Here is an 8,846-nt window from a genome sequence, read left to right as displayed (position 1 = left end):
GTGGGTTAAATGTTAGTAAGGGAAGCAAGATTAAGGTGAGTGCAGGCCTGGGTAGGGTGATAAGGGGCCAAGAGTGGCAAGAAAGGCCACATTATACATTGCAGGGTTTTAGGAGAGCACGAGAGAGGGAGAAAGCTTCGTTGAGTGGATCCGCTTCAATCTGGCCATCCAGGAGTTATTTGCCCAACCCAAGTAATTCCACACCTTCCACTGCATGAGTAGATGGGATTTGGAGCTGCTCGACTAGTAGGAAGGCCTCCATCTCTCGGCGTGACGAATTTTTTGAAGTTTGGTGAAAAAACTCATCGCATTTGGCCCGTCAGAATGACGGTGATTCTGGGCCAAGTTCCAAAATCGGCCCTCGGACCACTCAGCCATTCGGCCCACTACACTACTTGGACGCCTTTCACTCGGCCCGTTCGAGTGAAGCATTCGGACCAACTTTGAAATTCGGCCCTTAGCCCTGCCGACTTGGCCCACTCGACTCGGCCCGAAAACGCTAATCGGCCCTTGGCCCAAAGTCTACTCGGCCCGTCCGAGTGACGGCATTCGGCCCCATTGACCAACTCAGCCTTGGCCCAAGACCCGATTCGACCCTTGGCCCATGTGTCTCGGCCCGTTGAATCACCCACTCGGCCCCTGCAATTCGGACCAGTTGGACCGAGTGTGAATTTGTCTCAAATTTTTAGAAATTTGACCTGACCCGACTAGAGCTCAGCAGCGTAAACTATCGCAAGTCCTCCTGACGCTCAGAACTTGATTCTAGTGCATGGAATGGACAAAATCGTAAGGCGCAGCCGCTTAGCAGCTTGAGTAGGCTGTCGGGAAACCTAGGGACCTAGAGGCAACCCGCTGAGCCATAAAACCCTGATTGGACCCTAGTGTAGTAATGGCTCTACATGAGCATGGATTCTCACTTGCAAAAGAACAACCAAAATCCCATACCCGAACAGAGACAAATAGAGACCCTAGAACCTCAATGGGCCAATCTAGCCAACAAGGGCAAAAAGTCCACACTGCAAAAACATGTACATGTTGCATTCAGACTGCATCTGGTCAAAATGGAAAGCAATAACATCAAGCTACAACAGTAGGCATGACTAGATATGACCGCCCTAATGATAGATGCACCTTGAATAGCACTACACATGCGATCTAAGATATCAGTGGAGAATTCACATCTGGTCATGCGGTTGGGGACTCAAGGGCATTTGTCAGAAGGATTAAATTTATGAGCCAAGACCTGGAAGATGAAGACATAGTACCGCCTATTTATCTTAGGGTCAAACTCACCGCGAAAAGAGAGCACACTATCGATACTCTAATTGATGAAGGAGCAGATTTTCATATCTTGACCTATGAATCATGGACCCTACTAGGCCAACTAGAGCTCACACCGACGAATGCAACTCTTAGCCCTTATTACGGGGGACACCCACAAGCACTCATAGGGAAGTGCAAAATCCTTGCGACAATCAAAACTGAAAGCTTGCCTATCCTATTTCATGTTCCTCCAAATAGTGCTAATTACGGGAAGGAAACCCTTCTAGTTAGGAAGACCCTTCAAAAGGGTGACCAACTGACTATGTAGCATAGAGGATACACCTGACACTACTGGAAGTGAGGATACTCACAACCTTTAGCAAGGGTGACCTCATCAAACCTCGAGGGAAAGGCAAGGAAGGTGCTGACATAACAGTTAAGCCTACTAACTAGAGCAAGGACTTGTTGGAAGAGTTGATATAAGCACAGGTCGAACAACGAGAACCAACGAGTGAGGCCATGCCTAAAACAAGAAGGTCAAGAGACAATGCCAAGGATGGGCTTTGGACTTACAAATATCGTAGAAGACCCCAAAAGAAGCCCAAGCCTTATAGACGAAGGCATCGATGGAGGGTCAGCACAATGCCACAATGGATATCCAAAGCATTGCTACGTGCTCAAGGGTATTACGTAGGTAACCGATGGATTTGGATGCCAAAACCCCCTACTAAACCTCCTTTGTCAACTGAAGGCCAGATCGTATCAAGAGAAAAGAAGCATAGGAGGAGATCTAAACGAAAAACCAAGTCTCAAGTCAGCAACAGTGGAGTGACTGAGCCCCTCATGGTCGAAATCAAGAAACCAAACGGGACCAATCAGAGGGTAGATCCTCAACCTAGCGTGCTTGATAAGTAGATATTAGATGTAATCGTTGAGGATACGCAAAAGACACTAGTGACCAAGGAGCCTTTGTTTCCCCAAGAGGATAGTAGGCATCATAGGCACAACATCGCTCATGGCAAGGTTAAATGTGCAATAAAGCAAATGGTAAAATCATCTAACAGCCATGAGCAAATCTTCCAGCCAGTGTCGGAGCCACTTAAGAGTCCCAAGTCTCCTATACCCTCTTTCCCTAAATGGACACAGGAAGCACAACAACAGTCATCAAGTGCAGCTGCTCAATCCCAATCTCTATCTCAATCTAAGCTTCCAAATGTCCAAGAGGTGGGACATGACACCATTCGTAGCTCTCGGCCCAAGGATATGCCTGTGCACCCTAATGTGACTAGATCAATTCATGCTCGATCTACACAAGTGAATGCTCGAAGGGCAACAAAAGACATGGCCACTTCCAATCGCCCTAGGGACTTGACATTGAAACCCATCAAGATTAGCCAGTCCACTGGACTAGCTGCTACCACTTCCAATTAGGGATCACAGCAGTCACAGCCCTTGGTCGTGACAACGACCCTTGCAGAATGTGTCCTTAGCAGTTCACCTGGGGGAGAGGTGTCGCAACTAGCATCCTTGATAACTCCAGCACTTCCAAAGCACCTAAAGCCTAGGCTTGAGGAGAAACCTCTCAAAGATGTGGCCAAGGAGATGGCGCATCTGACCAATCAATGTAGCAAGGCTGTCCCAATAGGGTGCAGCTATATCCCATGAGGACACACCAAAGAAGGAAAAAGCTGAGGCCCAACCAAGCACATCAATGGCTGTCCTAGTTCAGGGTCCTGAGTCGTTAAGTTATGCACCATCATTGACCAAGAAAAAGAGGAGAAAACAACGAAAACAACAGCAGTTACAGGTGGTTGTGGACCCTAAGAACATTGAGACCAAGAGTGCTGGAGAGCTGAGGAATAAAGCATCGAGTCCATCCACCAATGAACCCATTGATGTCTCTCCTAATAGCAGTGAAACCTCAGACACATCCATGTGCTTTGAAAAATCAAAGCAGCCATTGCCATCAATGGTTGCTTGCAATACTCAATCCACCGACAACAGAACTTGCATTGACCAATCAAGAGTGGATGCAACGCTGTCACAATAGGGTGACAAATTTATACCAGTCACATCCAAGGAGAACCATGACGCAATAACAAAGCCTCAAGAGAAACATGGAAACCCCAAGAGCATAAGCAATCCTAGCATTGACCAATCTTGCTCATCTAGGCCTGAGCCCCCAGCTATGCTAAAGCCTAGGCAAACTCCTAGAACCTTGCATGAGATAGCAACCGAGCAAGCCCTCGTTGAACATAGAAGTGTCGCAGAATGCTTAAGTGAGTTGGATGCTAAGCTCAAAGTGTTCGCACATGTCTATGTCCTGGCAGACATGGACACATTCCCTAAAGAGCAGCTTGAAGAATACTTGCCATTTCCCCTATCCTGGGAAGAGCAAGAACATCTTGACGAGCATTGTGACAGGCTCCTGCATGAATGCATGTGACTCACCTCTGATGAGGAAGCCGACAAACTACGCTTAACTATAACATTCAATGATGTGCTCTGCCAACCAAATCTCTTAGAGATAGAGCAACTAAAGCGACAATCAGAGCATCGAAGTCAATTTGAAAAACATTGGTTTGAAAACCGCATTGTAATGGCTGAACTAGGAGCCCACATTATGATAGTCTCAGAGGAGCGATTGGCCAAATGGCGCGGTCTCAAAGAGACCCAACCTATGTGGCACCAACTTCCTTTCGAGTGCTGACTCTTCCATTCGGAGTACAGACTTAGCTGAAACTAGCCAAGAGAACTCTCTGTCTGATAAGGTTTTCACTGAGGAGGTGTTACATATTGCTCGGACAAGGTTCCATGCTACTCGATGTTGCAAAATATCTATCGTTATTGAGTAAGTGCCACGAGTACTAGATGCGTGTGCCACACTCCAGTACAATCCGGAGTTCTACAATTGGCTTTTATCCTCGTGAAGTGACATGGATTCGTAAATATGTATATAAATAAACAATGAATTTTGTGACCCTATATAGACAATATCAACACACACAAGCAATGATAGTCAAGCGCAGGGAGAAGAGTTGGGTTTGACAGGCTAAGCTCCTCAGGTCCTCCTCTCACCACACATTTAGAAGTTGTGTGACCATTCCCACCTCCAGGTGGAGGGCATGCAACCCTCATTACCGCCATAGGAAGCCCTGACCAACATCTTTGATGGTGTAGACAGGGTACCATCCCTTTCTATACACCTTTCCCCCTTTCCGGTCTATCCTTCCGAGGATGAGCCCTGCCCCACTCCATGACAACCAGTCCACACAACTTAGCATAAGCCAAGATCTGCTAATGGCTAGAGGCAAAACGAACATTATCATGGGGGCCATCCCTCTACAACAAACACTGCATGCCTCACCTCTCCCCTCCTCGTCATATGCGCTTGATAACCCACTGTATAATCCCTTCCATGCGAATAGTTTTATCCTGCCTCAGGGCCTAATCCTTGGTTTGCATTTTGCAAGGTCCCCTACGGTAGTAGCCATGGACCACATAGTGCAGCTGGCATGCAAGGAAGCTCTCTGCCTTCGGAAAGAGTATAAGGCACTAGTGCCCCCACCAGAATGCTATGTGCCTACTCTAAAGAGGTAGACACCAAAAAGAGGCATTGAAGGACACCGCCTAGGACGCAGCTCGAAAACCCCCCAAGCGAAGAGGACGAGGGCTCAAGGGAGCACACGGGGTGTGGCAACGCCAGCCATGCAGGCTCCCACTAGACGCTCGGGCACCAGGTGCTCGAAAGAGGAGAGGGCAGCTTGAGACAAGTAGGAATTTGACGCATTGTTTAAAAGCATTCTGGAAACAGTTGCGGCCAGGGACTACACCATCGAGGTCCCAACCGACATCTTCTCCGCCTAGCCTCATAGGAGCCCCTCACTGGCACAGCCTCGGTCGCCCACCACCCGGACTCGCCTTGCCTCATGCAAATAGAGTAGCCCCTATGATATATAAGCAGCTTAACAAAGGCCATCCTGCCATAACTTTTTGTCTTTAAATGGTTAAAGGGGCAGGCTCCCCACCTGTATACACTTCCTTACCTATTGCTAATATATGCCACGTCTTTAACAAGCACCGGAATATGCATCGCAATCATTATCATAGGATTTTGATAAAGTAATATCTTGACATGATTGCATCTATTCGTTGTACTTGAGGCATGTGACTTGTATATACTCTCATGAAGTAGCAAGTGGATGCAGGACGACACAGGTCTTCGTGTGAAATGTTCAATGCCCAAGTCACCGCAAGACCACCAACCTCACAAAGAGCCGCAACAAAGCCACACTGCTGAAAGCAAAAATCACCCTTGCGAGTGTCCACGTCGCATGGCCCAAAGCATGATCTTAACCACTTCCTCTTTCTGGGTTACACTCTACGCCAGGCACTCACGGTAGTTGTTACCCTAGTTGTACCAATATCGCACGTTCCAAAAAGGGTTGCAATATCTCAAGTGTATCTCCCCATCTCAACAACAGCTTCTCTAACAACGAGGCTAGGACACAATCATCACTGTAATATCCATTTCCTGAGCCTTCGACGCTTGACATTTCCCAACCCATTGAAAGGCTGATAGCCTCAACATATTGCAATGGTTGTACTCAGGTAAGTCCAAAAAAAAAAGAGGAGAAAAGAGAAGAGAAAGAAAGAAAGAAAGAAAAAAGCACAAGAAAAAGAAAACAAAAAAGAAAAAAGAATGAAAAGATACGAAGCACCCACGATCACAGCACAACACCTAGGGGTCCTCAAATTAGGTACGTCCAGTGACCTTGGTCGGCTGGCTCCGTCCCTAGTCCCCTAGCCCTTTAGCATCACCCATAATTGTTCAAGGTACATCAAGGGCAGGACATACCTAGGGAGCTTGTCTCGCCTATGGTTAGACCTGTCACCCTGACCCATTCGCATGATTCCCTCTTGCACTTTGCCTTAATACCATTGCAATCAATTGTGGTAAGCACCGCAGGAATGGCCATGAAAAGTACACCGTCCTAATCAAGCAAGTCCAATAGCTCCTAGCTACCGAAAGTGCGGTGTCCCTATGTTCAATTATGCTACGTCGTGCAGTCACAACGCAAAGGATGTCTCATACACCTTCACGTGTACTTCTTCTTAACAGGGACAACTTTGCTTCATCCACACATTGTTACGAGAAACCAGCCCGCGGTCTTCTAACTACGTAATATCTAAGTATGCATGAGTACTCATATAATATCTACACCAAAATATATACACAGTTTGGGTCCTCAAGTGTAGGACAATACTCTCAGCTTGCTTAGAGTTCGACCTGTCTCCCAAACTAATTGAACTATGTCTTGTGCACGATAGAGAAGACTAGCACTACCCCTAGGGAGAGACCACCTATGAGAGGTTTTCAATTGCAGGTATTGAAGACTCCAATGAAAGTGTCATTCTCTCTTCATCGATACCCAACTTTGAATTCTTATCCTTTATCATCCTGCAAGCCCACCAGGAATCGTCATATGTAGAATCCCCAACAAATCAACACTATCAAGCACTCAATAGAACCTTTCAGCACATCATATCTTCACTGAAAAACATTATGAGCTCCTTATCCAAAAATCTCTCAAACACTTCCAAATCAATCAATCATCATTTCAATCATACAAAAATCCCCCAAAATCCAACAAAAAATAGCCAAAAACACAGTCATATCAACCTTGAATAAAGAGGTATCTCAAGTTGATGACATTCTTTGAACAATATAGGTTGTCCTTGTTTCGAAAGAGTAAAGATGACAATGATCCTCTTGTGGAGCAGCAATTCAAACCAATGTTGAGTGGGATAAGCATCCCTTTACATCCAAGAAGTGGAGTAGCATAAAAGCCCCATGAATTGGGTCTTTAATGAACCAAAAATTCATGTACAAGTGAAGATACCCTATTGTAATGGTGTTTATGAGAGAAAAAATCTCATCCAATTTGATGAAAGGGTAAAATCTTTGCTAAAGCTTAAACTGTAATGGAGAGATAGATCCCTAAAATGATTAGAGATGAAAATCCCCTTGAATTTAAGTAAGATTGGACAAAAATTTCAACAAAGACTCATGCTTGCCTAATTTGTGATCATGGAATTAGAGATAATCTTCAAGTGATTGGATGATAATGCTTCAATCTTTGAATCATTGTTGCATGCTAAAGGTTTGAGAGAGTGTCCACAAAGAGATTGAGTAAAAACCCCTTAAAAACTGACAAGATTCTAGCAAAAGAATGCTGTTGTCCTCCATAGACTCCATAGCTAGGGTTTTGAAGCTTTAAGAATGCCCAAGAAAGAGAAAAATCCTATCCAATGCTTCAAGGAAAGTACTTGTAGGCTGAAATGGAAGCTTAAACAATCTTAATGCAAGCTCTCACGAAGAAATGACCCATATCCTAAGTAATTTCAACATTGAAATGAAGCAAGCTCCCGTATGCTAATGAATATATACCTTCAATAATCTTCAAGGAAAGTAATTGTAGGCTGAAATGGAAGGTTAAACAATCTTAATGCAAGCTTTTACGAAGAAATGACTCCTATCGTGATTAATTTCAACATTGAACTGAAGCAAGCTCCCATATGCTAATGAATATACCATCAATAGTGCTTGCCCCTACTAGTATACTTCTTGAAGAAGCTTTTGGAAGCCAGCCATTAAGAAACATTGATGTAGTCGTGCAGATCAAAGATATCGTAGCAGTTAGACGACACAAAATTTAGGGCTACTTGTAGGATATGTCTGGTCACATACACTTCTCCAATCACTACTTATTTAGCTACAAAGGAGGTGATGAAGAAATTTATGTAGGCCTTTGACAAAGAAGAGGTCAAGGTTGAGAGACATGAGCCCTGAAGATCCATGGAGGTTGAAGAAGCTTGAGGAGAAAGAGGAAAGTAAGGGTTTCTTGCAAAAGTAACTAGGATTCTAGTCTTCCCTGTTGAAAACATGGATTTAGAGCATGGCCAAGAGCTAAGGAGGTTGGAAGATGAATACAAGACTCATGATGACATAGGCAATGGACTGAATGTTACACAAGTGAATTGGGTTCCAAGATGGAAGCTTGGACTCATAAACACAATCTTGTGTAAGACAATGACAATGACACTAACTGAAAGAAGAAAGCATCATGATATATTGCATTCAACTCTTGAAAGTGATAGTCAAGTACAATGCTTTATAGTAGTTGGGTTGTTCCACTCTTCTCACTGTGCATATGGGATTCAAGACATCTCTTCCTAGAGCTTCTAGAGCATACATCTTTGTCATGTCTCTCATACAAAGCCACTTATGGGCACACATCCAGCCTCTATGGGCATACATACCAAGCATCATTTTCTATTCTCAATACCCCCCCTCAAATGACGAGTCTCTACCCTTGCTAGCTTTTGCCCCCCCTACATGATGACATAGCCCGGGAGACTAGTTCTTTGGCAGCCTAGGCGAGTTAAGGCTTGAAAATTTACATCTTTGGTAAGGGCTTTTACATCCACTATGGGAAACAAGATCCACTATGGGAAATAAAAGATCCACCATGGAAAAACAAGATCCACTACAGGAAATAGAGATCCACTATGGGAAAAAT

The sequence above is a fragment of the Lygodium microphyllum genome, chromosome 27 (genome assembly GCF_053477565.2).
Source record: "Lygodium microphyllum isolate KBCC chromosome 27, Lygodium_microphyllum_v1.1.10, whole genome shotgun sequence".
Taxonomy (NCBI): domain Eukaryota; kingdom Viridiplantae; phylum Streptophyta; class Polypodiopsida; order Schizaeales; family Lygodiaceae; genus Lygodium; species Lygodium microphyllum.
This window is presented reverse-complemented; position numbering follows the sequence as displayed.